Raw genomic sequence first — 14,640 nt, 5'->3', positions numbered from 1 at the left:
GCCTGCACGGCCACTCTCCCCCACCCCCAGCCAACACTCCAACTCCACTCCTTCCCCTATTCCCCCCTCCTCCCCAGCCTACACCCTCAGCCAGATTTTTCTGGACTCCTTCCCCTCCGTCCCAATTCCCCCTCTCCTCCAACCACCCCTCTTCGAATGACCCCCTCTCCGGAGTCGGTCATTACACCGCCCCGATCTTTGGGGAAAGGACCCACCTCCGAGGAGGACGATGGAGGGCCTTCTGTAGCTGGCTTTGGGTCTTCCGGTATGTTTTTTGTTGCTGTTTTTTTTCCACACAAACTGTTTGTTTTTTGTTTTTAATTTTATGTTTTTTGTTTGTTTAACACAAAAATAAGTAGTTTTGGTCATTTGCCATAACCTGTTACTGCTGTTTTCAACATACACATAGCACACCTGTCTGAATTTGGACATAGGCCTTGTATTTTTGCCCTACACCATTTTAGTGTGATGAATTTTAATGCATTATTGTTTTTTTATGTGGTTTCACTATTGTTGTATTAATCCCCAATTTTTTCTCACCCACAGAGGAACAGAGGCTTCGGGCAAATTTAACAGGAAGTGTGGCCCAGATGCACAGCCAAATCATCGGGGTGCTGGTGGTCCTTGACCGTATGTCGGTCCTCCTTAGGGAGTAGTTTTTTTTTTGTTCAACATTCTGTAAATAAATTGTTTTGTTTGAAGTTACGTTCTGGCTCATTCGTTTTGTCCCAACCACATAATGTTTACCCTGACATAAGTATAGTGTTTCTGCAAGGATTTCACATTTGGGACAATAAGAGTGTGTGTTGTATTTTTGGGTCAAACAGCCACAAGAAACACCTAATAGTACAAATCTGATTTCCCTTTTTTGGTGTAGTCACAAATAGATATTTCAACATTTTCCAGGTTCCTAGTTGGTGTGCAAGCAGCTTAGGGCAATATTACGAAGCAAAAGGATTGTACAGGCTTCCTTTTGGTGTTGGTTTGGACCCAGAATAAAGGAATCATTTTTGCACAAATGGCGTCAGTACTGGATTACCCCTTAGTCAAATGTTACATGTGTGAACCTAGTTACACTTGGTGGTAACGTTACAAAAAAGGGACAACATTTCGCTCTAAAAAAATTTATTACCAACATAACAGAAACTGCAAAGTGGTCACTCACAAACAAAACACACAGTGATAATCTCAAATACAACACATACCAAAAAACAAACACCCCAAAAAAACAATCAAGAACTGGTTGATGAAGGACCATGCCAACATGATTCCACATATATGGCGTGGCAAGAAGTGTTCCCGAATATAGCCACAAAATATCCACATACAGGTTTTGTAAGGGTAGCAGGAAGTAGTCATCGTTGGAGTGCCAAAGATTATGTCAAAAAACAGAAGAGGGAGAAACAAATTAGCAAAAAATTAGATGCTCTCAAACAAACCCAACCACATTAGGTATCAACACTGTTTTTTTGCAAATAATTACCTAAAAAATCTGGCCACCACATCATCGCGTATGGCCGCCCCACATACTGACCTCCGACCAACCTCGGGGGGGCCATCCTCAGATAAGGCATCCTCTGGCTGCATTGGGACACCACTCCTTATGGCGATGTTGTGAAATATCCCACACAGGACCACAATTTTCGAAACCATATCCAGCAAATACATGAGTTCGCCACCAGAGCGGTGGAGGCATCTGAATCGGCCTTTTAAAAGGCCGATACAGCGCTCCACCACTTGCCTGGTGGCAGTAAGTGTGGAATTATACTCACTTTGTGGCCCTGGCATGGGAGCCAAATAAGGAGTGAGCAGCCAGGACGTGCAAGGGTAGCCACTGTCTCCTGTGAAAACGAAAAGACAACATCAGGCTCACTCTGTATGAAGCTTAACATTGTTATGTACTAAAGGTCTTCACTTACCAAGAAGCCACGCATCACCAGCTTGTAGGTTGGTTAATTTGTGCCATATCCCTGATTGCCGGATGACGAATGAGTCATGTGCACTTCCTGGTAATTTTGCATTCAGGGACAGGATCTGGAGGGAGGCATCACATACCACCATTACATTGAGGGAGTGATAGTGTTTACGGTTTCTAAATATTGACTCCAGCCGTGCTGGAGGCTGAAGTGGTATGTGAGTACCATCCACAACCCCTATGATGTGTGGGAAGCCAGCTATTTGGTAAAAATTGGCCTTGGCCACACTAAGGGCACCCATATCCAAAGGCATTTGAATAAAATGATGGAGGTGCTTGAAAAGTGCCTCCATCACTGCCCTCAGGATCCGGGAAAAGGAGGATTGTGAGATGCCCGCCACTATTCCCACCGTTGTTTGGAACGATCCTGAGGCACAGAAATGTAACACCGCCATTAATTGCGTAAGTGGTGGAATTGCTGTAGGACTGTCAATTTGCCGCTCAAGATCACTCTCTATTAATGAGAGAGTGTCTATGATGATTTTTGGAGGAAGACGGTATCGTCTTAAAACCTCATCATCTGGCATTCTAAAAAGGGTGACACGTGTTCGAAATATCTGGGGCCTTGCACGCCTACGATGCCTACGCCTGGGACGAGATTGAGGTTGGTCGGCTTCCGGGAGCAGGGCCAGAACAATCCGACCCAAATCAACCTGAAATGACAACATTGGAAGGTCAGCCTTTTTACAACACCCAATAAAAATACATGTAACTTTGCTTTCAAATACCATCCAGTGATGCTTACATGCTGGGGTATTGTCATGATATGTTGTAACTGCAAATAATAACATCAAAAATATACATAATTTTATGCTGGCCATGTCATTATCACAAATTTAAGCAACACAAAACAGAAAAGGGGACAGACACACATTTGGCCCAAGAGCAAAATGACGTTACGCACACTACGCCAAATAGAGGCCAAATGTAATCAACCAATGCTCCAGGCGACAAAAAACATTATTAAGGGATGAATACACATTTCACAATGCGCTAATTAGTTCACAAATACAGGGCACAATAGCAAGTAGTAAAAATGCGCTAATTAGTTAACAAATACAGGGCACAATAGCAAGTAGTAAAAATGACCTAATTAGTTCGCAAATACAGGGCACAATAGCAAGTAGTAAAAATGCGCTAATTAGTTTGCAAATACAGGGCACAATAGCAAGTAGTAAAATGCGCTAATTAGTTTGCAAATACAGGGCACAATAGCAAGTAGTAAAAATGCGCTAATTAGTTCGCAAATACAGGGCACAATAGCAAGTAGTAAAATGCGCTAATTAGATCGCAAATACAGGGCACAATAACGGCGGCCAAAAATATTAACAAAAAACACAGAGTTCGATTTGCCAAAAAACAACGTCACATGTGGAAGGCCAACCAAAGTTGCGTACAGACAAACAAGAACATTCCCTAAACAATTTAACACATGAACTTACCAAGAGCTAATATCTAAGAAACCGGACCAAAATGCCTTTGGGGCAGAGCCAAAAAAAAACCTAAGAGAGATGAAATGACGGAAAAAAAATATTAGAAAAATCAACACCACAATGAGAGACAAATTGCCCCGAAGTTATACTTCCCCAAACCTACCAAAACTGGAAACGATCCAAAAAACCAAAAGTGAAAAAAAAGGAACTGAAAACCAAGAAAAACCGCTAACACAAAAAAAATAAACAATAAACGCAATCTCCAAAACCAGCCAACAATCAACTCCAACCAACGTAACCTCCAACATTCAATAAACACCACCTCGAGTCGAAACGCCACAACCCATAAATAGTGTTTAGTTTCCCGCCCAAATTAAGGAAGGATCAGAGGAACGCACAATCAATGATGCGGCCGCAAAATAAGGACGCATGTATAAATACGTCACAAGACAAAAACACAATTCTGGTGTATTTCTAGTTGGAACAACACACATGGATACAGACCAGGAAAACAATGGACAACAGTCCCGCGGTAAGTATTTCATGCATTTTGACTCAATGATTAATTCTAAACATATTATTGTGCAAGTTGGGAATTTGAGATTTCTTCAAATTACCCCAAATAGGTGAGGAGGATGACATGGAAGAGGCTGCTGGGCCCAGTAATCCGGGCAAAGCTGCCAAAAAGAAAAGGCAGCCACAATTCACAAGAAAGGAGATGGAGGTTTTGATTCAGAAGTGTGTGGACATCCTGCCACAGGCAGACAGGAATATGAGTGCAAGCCAGAAGTGGAGAATGTGGGAAGAGGTAGCCGTGGAGGTCAGTAGGGTGGGGGATTATGTCCGTCTAGCCCGGGATGTCAAACGGCGGTAAGTAAACACTTGACCACCCTAAAACCAACAACCCAATCAAATAAAAAGTAATGCTTCCAATTTAACCCACAGATGGCAAGACTTCAAATATCGGCTGAAACAAAAAATGGCACACAGGGCTAGGCATGCAAGGGGGACAGGTGGAGGTCCCACCCCTGTGTCATTGGAGTTTACAGATTTAGAAGAGCTGGCACAGGGGTGTGTGCAGCCTGTGGAGGTGTTTGGCGTGTCCAACATGGATACGGACATGCCAGACTTTGCGGCTCCTCATGTTGTCCCAGGTAAATGTTGTGATGTCACCAACTGTGAAATGTTATTGTGCCAATATGTAGATTCTAATGTGAGTCTTTTCTCATTTTTCCAACAGAGACACAGGCAGATGAGTCTGCTCCAGAGGGGAGCCTTGGCCGCAGAATTTCTGCTGGCTCTGCAGGGGAGGAACCAGTACATCCGGCTGAGGACCCTGCAGAAGCCAGTCCAGGGCAATCCCCCTCGCAGGCAGTGTCCCTCCTCACAGAACTCAATTTAAAATCGGATTTCCATACGGAGATTCTGCAGAGGATGGACGCCAGTCTGGTACGGGTGGCTGAGGCCCTGGAGCAAAATGCTGCGGCCAACGTGACCATTGGTCAGGCCCTGGCGGAAAATACCAGGGCCAACATCCGCATCGCCACTGCCCTGGAGCAGCTCGTTCGCCAGCACATGGTGGAGCCGACCTCCCTTCCTGCCGGAACATCAGGATCCTCCACCTCTGGCACAACATCAGCCAATCCTCCAAATGTGCCTAGCCCTGTGCCTAGTCCAGAGGCCACAACATCTGCCTCTGGACAGGCCAGCCCGATCACATCCCGGCCCAGCCAAACGGGCGAAAAAACGGTGACACCATTGGCTACTTTTCCCACAATCCTTCTGTGCTTGCCTCATATTCCTTTCTGGCCAAAACTTCCCTCTCCTTTCTTGTGAATTGTTTTTAATTTTTACATTTACGTTTATTCAACAATTATTGTTTGCACAATTAATAAATATTGTGGAACACTGCCCAAAATGTTGTAGTTCAATATGGTTTTTTTTTATGGGTGGATACAAATAAATTTTGCAGAAATGTACGACTTTGTATTCTGACATTCTTTACAAAATGGGTTACTTTTAATCCGGGCCCACAAGCCAACAACGTTCAAAAACACAAATTACACATTGTAAAAAAAGTGCTCGTTAAGGAACGTTTTAAACATTACCTAAGGAGTAAAAAACACCTTGCAAACACAAAATGAGGGACCAAACCTAAACATGATGACATTATTGTTACAATAGTCCAAAAACGAACACATTGCGGCCAAAATACACCCCCACAAATGTACGCTAATTGATTGTGTAATCCTGACATTAGCAGCTATGATTTCCACCTGCGTTCGGTTTTGTGCTATCCAAAAAAACTGCTTTCCAAACACATACCAAGCCGGTTTTCAATCCAACACTAATTGATTTTCTGACAAGCCGTGATTAATCGATGCAACATCGTGGAGTGTCGGGACGGAGAAGGCCATCGCCACTGTGGTCGAGTTATCCAGCCCCTAAGCTGTGCGAGCATTTTGAAGGGAAAGAGGATCATCCAGTGACGTATGAGTTTGTACGAACACATTTGACGTTCGCATTTGTTAATGTATGTACGCCCCAAAAACGCCTCGCCACGCCTGCGTTTTTCCATCTCCACCCCCGTCAACGCCCAAAAACGGCCTGTTCTGTCAATCACATTTGACATGTCACTTCCTGTACGCTATTTGACGAACGAGACAAAAAAAACTCGCAATCAGCCGTACGCACATGCGCAGTGTAACACCGGCGCATGCGCGGTTAGTCAACATCGGAACGCAACGAGCGTACTGCCTCTAACGAACGGCTCTGAATCAGGGCCAAAGTCTCCTCCAGCTGTAAGCGGGCACCCTGCTTATTCAATGTAATTTCTCCACTGTCAGCACACTGATCGAGTGACCCGGCAATCCAATCCAGGTACTGTAACTTGCAGGGTTTAAACACGGGAACGACCCGTGAAACCCTGCAGTGTAAATGGCGTGATCCGGGTCACGATGACCCGGATCGTGCCGCATGCCTGCCGATTGGCCGGCTTCAGTGGCGCTTGGAGATGACATTATTTCCAAGCGTCCACTTCAATGCCGGGAGAGCCGGGTCACTGCAGACCCGGCTCCAGTGTGAACGGTGCCGACTCGGGAATATCCTTTGTGGGCACCAGGGAAGTTCCGGATCTGATCCGGATTGGAACACTGGGCCTGATTCAGAGCCGGACGCAATTTGCGAACGGTCGTTCAGAAAAAGGGGCTGGCTATTTAAATTGAGCGCTCGCTCTTTGCGGTCTGTTGATGCCTCTATGTCTGAGCGAGCGAACGAAACATGCGCTCGCTATTTTGTAAAGACGCCCCCTGGCCGTTCGCATCATACGTCATCTCCGCTATTTATTAGATTAATCGAGTACATCGAAAGGCGTCTGAACTGCTCGCAGTGCTTGTGGTAGGTTTTACTTCCCGCAATCACTGCGAGCAGTTCAGGCTAAAAGACAACCAAGTGACGTGGTCGATGACACTCCCTTACTAATTATGCACTCCCATTGAACGCCCGTTTTGACCGTTTGGCACGTCTGCGTTCGGATCTCCACACCCCGTTTTCAAGCACCTTCCCCTGTTACCACCCACAAACGCCTCATTCTGTCACTCAAATTAGCAGGCCCTCGCTGTTTTGCGAGCGCACGATTTCGACCGCAATGACTGGTTGGCGCATGCGCATTACGACCCATACACATGCGCAGAAATGCGAACATCGCTCGGAGCGAGCGAGCGGCTGCTTACGAGCGGCTCTGAATCAGGCCCTCTGTTCCAACCTCCGGGTCAGACCCGGAATTTAGTTATAAAAGCGGTATTAATGTGCTGCTATTACTGTGAATGTTACATGTGAAATGTGATTGTATACTTGTTTAGGGTTAAATTTGTATTATTATTTTCAGGCATCCCTCTATAAATTTATTGAATTAATTAGCTATTTGTTTCACTGGTCAGCCTTTCATTTAATTTTTAGGTGAAGTAGTTATTATCTGACATCAAATTCTATGTTCTATATAAGTGGTTAAATATAAACTACATTTGTTACAGCTGTATCAACTTTCAGTCAGATAGCAATGTGTACTTTTCAAATGGAGGAAATTGAATGCATGAGCATCTGAGACTCAGTTAGTATGCCAGATAAGGGTGAGGTGTATACTCATTCTAAAAACATCTCTTGTGCTCCCCAACTACTTAATAAATCCTTACCTACTCTCCCAGAATATCTTGGAATCTCCAAAATGTTGGAGCGTTCTCTCTCCCAGGCTCTAGAGAGAGCGTAGGCCAGCATCCTAGAGCCACTCACTCCCCCAGTAATTTGTGTCAGTATCCCTGCTGCGAATCATGACATTGACAAATGGGGGGGGGGGAACAGGTATAGGATGGATCAATTTCCCGACACCATGCTCCCTGCACCTCCCACCTGCACTTGGTTTCCGATTCTCCCAGGGGTCATTGTTTTAATGTTGGCAATTATGAGTGAATCTAACAGAAGACTTTGTACACCCGTCAATAATACAGAATTTGCAAACTCCTATGTAAACATGGATTTCTCCAAATAACAAGGTCAGAAAGTTAAAATGATATTGTATTATCCACTTTGTGTTGAAAGCAATACTGGACCTGCTGGAATGTGTGGAACAAAAATAAACTGACTTAGAAGAAAAAAATCCATCAGTTTGCAAGAAAACAGGAAGCAGAGCCCTGTGGGGATAACATCAGAAATGCTGCCACAGACAAAGGATATTAGTTTTGCAGACAGAGACATTGAGAAATAAGATGCTGAATGCATACAAAAACCATATTCCATTACTGGCCCTGTAAGAGGTCACCAGGAGGAAATTAAATCTAAAGCAATGGATGAGGAACACAGACAGTCTGATATTTATTTTATAAAATATTTTGAGTCTGAGGGGGATATGTATCAAACCTTTCAGAGATACAGTTAAGAAATTGCCCATAACAAACAATAAGCTTCTAACTGTCATTTAACTAGCACAGTCTATGAAATGACTGAAGCTGATTGGTTGCTATAAGCATACATGCCTACTCTCCCGGAAGTCGCGTGAGGCTCACGATTTTTCGGGTAACCCCCCGCACCCCCGGTAGAGTAGGCACGTCTCCTGCATTCCTGCCCTCTTCCTAGTGAAGTGGGCAGAATGGGGAGAATTTCCATAGAGATCGGGGGTCTCCGAGAAGGGGACGGGGCTTAATGACTCGATTCTGCAAGATTCCCGTCATTTGGCTCCACACCCTATTTAAAATGTGCTAATCGCGGCTATTTATCGCAAGAGGTGGGGATTAATGATGCAACCCACCAGGCCCCGCCCCCACCTGCTTCTCGTCCCTGGCCTTTTCTCGGGGGAGGAAAAAAGAAAAGTAGGTAAGTATGGCTGTAAGCAGATTCTCCACTTTATCTCTCTCAAAAGTTTAATACATCTCCCCAGGACATTTCACAATGAGGTGCAATGAAAAGCTGCACTATTGCACAGTATATGGTGTTTTTCAAATCATACCTGGCCATACTAGGCATAGTTCATTTTAGTGTTATACAGTTATGGGCAGCATGGATGTGTTGTGGTTAGCATTACTGCCTCACAGCACTGATATTTTTGGTTCAATTAGTATCACAGCCCTATCTGTTTATATGTTATCCCTGTGTTTGCAAGAGTTTCTTCTGGGCACTAAAGTTTCCTCATACAATCCAAAAAACATGGCTTATTTTAGATGCCTTGTAACATATTAGGCTCCAAACTCTCCCTTTCTTTCTCACAAGCAACCAGTGGCAGATTTTACTGTAGCTACGGGCTGCAGGCATAGCGTGGAGCCATGGCATCCAGAGCATGCCTATGTATGGTAGTCAAACTACATCCCCCCGTACCCTAAAGCAGGGCCGAAATTAGGATTTTTGTCACCAGGGGCAGGACAGTAATTTGGTAATACCCCCTGTAGCAGTGCCTCTATAGTAATGTCCCCTGAGGTAATGCCCCTGTAGTAGTGCCCATATAATAATGCCCCTGTAGTAGTGCCCATATGATAATACTCCCATAGTAATGCCCCATAGCAATGCCCCTGTAGTAGTGCCCATATTGTAATGCTCCTGTAGTGCTCATGCCCCTGTAGTGCCCATGCCCCCATAGTAATGCCCCTGTGGTAATGCCCATGCCCCCATAATAATGCCCCTGTAGTGCCCATGCCCCATTAGTAATGCCCCTTATTGACCATGCCCCCATAATAATGCCCCTGTGGTAATGTCCATGCCCCCATAGTAATGCCCCTGTGGTAATGCCCATGCCCCCATAATAATGCCCCTGTGGTAATAGTAATGCCCATGCCCCATAGTAATGCCCCTGTGGTAATGCCCATGCCCCCATAGTAATGCCCTTGTGGAAATACCCATGCCCCCATAGTAATGCCGCTGTGGTAATGCCCATGCCCCATAGTAATGCCCCTGTGATAATGCCCATGCCCCTGTAGTGCAGCTTATTAAAAAAAAAAATACTTACCTTGAACCCTGCTCCTGCATCCAGCGTCACGTCCGGTCCGCCGGCTGCTCCTCGGAACTATGGGGGAGACGTCATATTACCAGCGGACGTCCGGCTTGGAGCCTCTCTGCAGCACCGGGCTGGAGGTCACTGGCACCGGGTACAGCGGCTCACCCGGTGCACGTGCACCTCCAGCCCCCCCCCTAGTTGCGGACCTGCCTAAAGTGGGTTTGATGAATATGTATTTATAGAGCAGTCATATAATTTAAATTCAATAAGCTTTTTATGAATATATTATTGATTTCTATTTTATAATATGTGAATTACCTCAGGAAAGGGTCCCAACAATATATGATGAAGTTTCTGCAGTGCAGACTGACAAGCAGTAAATTCACCACCTCAGAGTCACCTCACTCGCTCTTAGTTTGGCTGAAGTTGAACCGCTGAGACTGCAGCAGCGAGTTCACAGACAGGAGGAGCAGGAATTTTCTGGATTAGGGGGTCAACCTTGCCTCACCCATCTCCACCTGGTGTATCACCAACACCATGACCACCCCAGTTTCTATCTAAAGGCACACTGATCGGTGTCAGTAGCTGCCCTACCTGCTCTGCGCAGAACATCACTCACAGTTTCAACTACCAGGATCACCATGGTGTGAATTGTGATGAGTGAGCTCACAGTCAAGTGAAGTCAGCATATGTGGTCCAGCCCGAAGGCTCCCTCTCTTTATTTGGACACTTCCACGGCTCCTCATGTCGTGCATGTGATGTCATGACTGTGATTAGCAGAGAGTGCTGCGGCTGATGCATCCCTAGAAGCTGGTGTTTGTGTGCATGCGCAGGTCCTGGCACCTTTCAGATCCATTGCGCATGTGCAGGACCTAGCACAGGCGTCGGGACAAAGTCAGACCGAATGCTGAACCACGGTCCTCCTCACTGAACAGGGTAGGATCCGCCACTGCAAACGATCCTCAACCCCATAATGTCTTACCAGTTCAAATTGTTGTAAAAACTATATTAAACATTAACACACATAAATATTATATGCAATATGTAACTTTTACTATAAACTAGCTGGAGTACCCGGCATTGCCCGGGATTTTCAGAATGTTTGTTTACACATCATCCTCCAACCAACCTCTCTTTAGACAGGCCTCATGAAAAGTGTGACAAACTTCCCCATCAACAGTCCTAAGGTCTTCGAATGAAGTAGGACCTGTAACGGTGTAAAGCAAACTTCGGAGATAGAAGCATTCAAAATTTGTAGGATGTACAGTGTAAACACGGCCAAGAGCTTCTGTTGCTCTGATACCAGGATGACCATCTACAGCGACTCCCTGTTTTCTGCGCAGAAAAACTTTGGGAGAAGCATTCCATGTGTAATATTTTGGCAGCTCACAGAACAGCAGGGTCCTTGCAAAGTCAACATTTTGACACAGTTGGAAGAAAAAAGTTAATGCTGTTGCGTAATTTGGTATAGTCAGAGAGCTGAGAATGCTGGCAAAGCCTGCTAAAGCTCTCTTCGATAATAAACATTAAGATCATGACAAAACATGACAACACAAAACGCTTGCTCCGAGGCCCCACCCATATACCGTGAGGCCCCACAATGAGCATCCAGCAAAAATTGTGATTTTAAATTAATCAAAAATTAATAGTAATTAATTTCGATCTAAAAAAATTTTAGTTGCCTCCGCCGTGTTTTAATACGCTCATATGTAAAATGTCACGATCCTCGCTTGTAAACTGTGGATTTGTATAGAAAACAGGGAAGATTCCGCACAGAACCATAACTAGAATTATTTTAACCAACCATCCATATCCATGAATAATTTATACATCATAAATTTATGTTGGTGGTGCTCCCACAGCCTAAATATAACAGATTTATTAGAAAAAGAAAAAGTAAGGCTATTCTTGGGGCACACTTATATATGAATTCTTATGATTGAAATAAAATATAACTTTTAATATTAATAGTAAAATATATACCAGGTACACATAAGGTCATAGGCGAACATATTAAGAGATAATTTCTGCAAAGTACCCCACACATACAATTTAGGGTAACAATTGTGTTAGAGTGTAGATGTTGCAATAAATACCATGGGTATTGGTATATAGGCTACACAGTGCGCAGTCCTATGATCCCCATTAAACAGTACAATATCTATCTACAGAACCTGGTATTCCTGAGTGGTCCCCCACATCAGTACTAACCAGGCCTACCACTGGATCGCTTCCAAGATCAAACGAGTTTGGGCATAGTCAGTGAAGTATGACTGTAGATTATTGCTACTGAAAATATATGGGGATTCACTTATGCACACGGTCTGAGCCTATTTCAAAAATGTAGGACTACTCTCAAAAGAGAGGTCCAATTAATAATCAGTTGCTGTCAAGACAGGTGGTGCATAAGCATACCTTCCTTGTGATGCAATCAATTGACACATATGGCATAGACATGTATAGATTGTAACTATAGGAGAACATCACATAGGTAATTTATCACAAGTTATACTTAGTTCCAAGTATACAGAATAGGAACTCTACACAATAACATAGCCTGACAGAACACATAATATACAATCACCCCATAAACACAGAGCATCAATTTTATATAGATTGAAAATACATTAATTATGGTGGCTGCATAAATATGCTAATCCAAATGGTTCTCCTATGATCAAATATTCTCTATCAGTGAATATCTCCCACCAGGAAATGCTCCAAAACTTCCAAATCGGGCTGCAATAGAGTATAATAGCAGGCACTCTCATTAATCTAGTATATAATAGGAATGACAGAGAGTACAAAAAAGGTTTTATCAGCCATACATAGGAAACGAGCTAAATCACAGGAGTAGGTCATATCCCCAAAATGCTAGAGAAAGAAATAGGAGATGGCAATTGGAAAAAGAAAATGACAGGCTAAGCCTGAACAAATCTATCTGGCTGACCAGACACAATCATCTGTCAGCCTATACGTTACCAGTGTGAGGTATAGTGGAGCCCAGTCGTGCACTGACTGGGTTTTCCTTAACATCAGCAGAGTCTCATATGTAAACAGAGGACGCGCATTTCGCCCGCATTGAGGCTTGATCACCTGCTATTATACTCTATTGCAGCCTGATTTGGAAGTTTTGGAGCATTTCCTGGTGGGAGATATTCACTGATAGAGAATATTTGATCATAGGAGAACCATTTGGATTAGCATATTTATGCAGCCACCATAATTAATGTATTTTCAATCTATATAAAATTGATGCTCTGTGTTTATGGGGTGATTGTATATTATGTGTTCTGTCAGGCTATGTTATTGTGTAGAGTTCCTATTCTGTATACTTGGAACTAAGTATAACTTGTGATAAATTACCTATGTGATGTTCTCCTATAGTTACAATCTATACATGTCTATGCCATATGTGTCAATTGATTGCATCACAAGGAAGGTATGCTTATGCACCACCTGTCTTGACAGCAACTGATTATTAATTGGACCTCTCTTTTGAGAGTAGTCCTACATTTTTGAAATAGGCTCAGACCGTGTGCATAAGTGAATCCCCATATATTTTCAGTAGCAATAATCTACAGTCATACTTCACTGACTATGCCCAAACTCGTTTGATCTTGGAAACGATCCAGTGGTAGGCCTGGTTAGTACTGATGTGGGGGACCACTCAGGAATACCAGGTTCTGTAGATAGATATTGTACTGTTTAATGGGGATCATAGGACTGCGCACTGTGTAGCCTATATACCAATACCCATGGTATTTATTGCAACATCTACACTCTAACACAATTGTTACCCTAAATTGTATGTGTGGGGTACTTTGCAGAAATTATCTCTTAATATGTTCGCCTATGACCTTATGTGTACCTGGTATATATTTTACTATTAATATTAAAAGTTATATTTTATTTAAATCATAAGAATTCATATATAAGTGTGCCCCAAGAATAGCCTTACTTTTTCTTTTTCTAATAGATTTGTATAGAAAGACAGAAGTACAGAAGGACAAATTTTCGCTTTGATATAGTAGAGAAGATAGAAAAGAAAAAATAGTAGATACACTAAATCCTTTTGTAATTCCGTGCCTGACCTGTAGAGGGTGAATGCTATGCAAAAATTGTGCAATTCGCCCTGGCATGCTGTCAATCAAATGCTGGGTCACATACTGACTGATGGCCGCCCATTCTTGCCTAATCAATGCTTGGAGTTTGTCAGAATTTGTGGGCTACTTTTGTGAGTGAAAATGGATGACATACATCCCAGGTATAATTAATATTTGAGGGTACCCCCTTAAAACAGGTGTTTTGGGTGGATTTCCCGCAAATATTAATTGATAAGTAGCCCCAAAGAGTTAAATACCAAAAAGAAGCAATGGTTATCATTAATAAGAGTTATTTAATAGTGTTATTTAGCTATAGACAGTTTCAACTGGAATGAGACCTTCAAGCATCTTGTGTGAGAGCATAAAGTACATGCTTTAAGAGCTCTCTATAAAACACTCTTTGGTAGCTTAGTGTTCTATTTTCTTATAGCTTGCATAAGGATTTTGAGCTATCCAGAGTAGATGTCATGTTAGAAGTAAAAGTGATGAAAACTATTATAGAGACATCTTTAACATCAGATATTTATTGCATGGTATGTAAAATATATTATGACAAATTCTAAGCATCTTTAAAATCTTCTTGATGAATGCATGGTGTTACTCTCTAGAAAACTTAGTGGTCCCATCAAAATATTGCAAAATGGACCCCAA

General features: G+C 43.2%; 2 pseudogenes; one reads left to right on the top strand and one right to left on the bottom strand.

Annotated features, from left to right (window-relative positions):
- Positions 1 to 12,045: 12,045 nt before the first annotated feature.
- Positions 12,046 to 12,164, bottom strand: LOC148526704 (5S ribosomal RNA; annotated as a pseudogene).
- A 1,295-nt stretch (positions 12,165 to 13,459) lies between these two features.
- Positions 13,460 to 13,578, top strand: LOC148526703 (5S ribosomal RNA; annotated as a pseudogene).
- The last annotated feature ends 1,062 nt before the right edge of the window (positions 13,579 to 14,640 follow it).

This window comes from Taudactylus pleione, unplaced genomic scaffold, assembly GCF_031769625.1.
Source record: "Taudactylus pleione unplaced genomic scaffold, aTauple2 ptg000095l, whole genome shotgun sequence".
NCBI lineage: Eukaryota > Metazoa > Chordata > Amphibia > Anura > Myobatrachidae > Taudactylus > Taudactylus pleione.
Note: the sequence above shows the minus strand (reverse complement) of the source record. Positions and strands in the feature narration are given on the sequence as shown.